Genomic DNA, 1063 nt, shown 5'->3' with positions numbered 1-1063 from the left:
AACTGTCGACCTGCTGAAACTGTTGCTCCATCAGTTGCGCCTTCTCTGGATCGTTTTCTGGCCTCTCGAGGATCTTAATAGCCACATCCTCTCCATTATACGCTCCTCGATACAGCTTACCAAAGGCTCCTTGCGCAAATGCTGGACCCATGTTGAGTTTCCTTAAATCTATACTCCAATCATTGCAATCCCCCAATCGTTCAACCGGATATCTACCATCCATCAAAGCTTGCGCAAGGGCGTCATCACTAAGCTCATGGTTGCCATTGCCTGGGTGATAAACACTATTTTCTGCAGTGCCAGAGTAACTCACACAGATTTCAGACCTGGATAAGCTAGAATGTGGGTATGAGAATCATTGGACCCAACACTACTTGTTTTACTTGACATGGATACAGAACCACCAACAGTAGTACTTGTCTGTAAACTATCAATGGACATGTTTGAACCTTCACCGAGTTTTTTATAGTAATCGTAATAGCTGTTATTATGCCCTCCAGTGAACCCATTGAACTTAGGTCTCTCGACCATTTTCCCGATAGTTAGCGACTCGCAAAGCCTTGATGCAAGAAACTGAAGCACTGAACCCGTTCAAACCTCAGGATAGAGACACGGGATTGCAAAGTATAGAAAACAGCTACGCCACATGTAGCTAAGGAATCTGTATCATTGAGAGAACAACAACACATGCATTTAAACATTACTCATACTTTTGGTTACCAAAATAACTGAAAATTTTAGGTCATTGTCTCCAGTTCAAGTAACTTCCAGTTATGGTTAAGTGATAATGTTGTCCTAAAAGCAACCTAATAATACCTTTCTACGTTTGCCATAACAGTCAATGAACAAAAAGAACATATAATTCACCCGAAATGGCCAAAAGTACCCGAAAATTTTCGATCATCTGTGATTCCAGCATCCTAGAACTTGTCTCACTTCAGGGTCTCTTCACCATTGCGGAACGACCCAATCCGACGGGGAAAACTCCAAACACCGAGACACGTAAAAACACCCAGATTTGGGTATCGATCGGACAATTCGACAGTTTCGTCACCAAAAAAGT

At 42.3% G+C, this 1063-nt stretch overlaps 1 pseudogene; it reads right to left on the bottom strand.

Moving 5' to 3' along the window:
• The window catches only part of LOC104803887, a 2938-nt pseudogene extending 2278 nt beyond the window's left edge, over positions 1-660 (bottom strand).
• Between the last annotated feature and the right edge of the window lie 403 nt (positions 661-1063).

The sequence above is a fragment of the Tarenaya hassleriana genome, unplaced genomic scaffold (genome assembly GCF_000463585.1).
Source record: "Tarenaya hassleriana unplaced genomic scaffold, ASM46358v1 Cleome9, whole genome shotgun sequence".
Lineage (NCBI taxonomy): Eukaryota > Viridiplantae > Streptophyta > Magnoliopsida > Brassicales > Cleomaceae > Tarenaya > Tarenaya hassleriana.
Note: the sequence above shows the minus strand (reverse complement) of the source record. Positions and strands in the feature narration are given on the sequence as shown.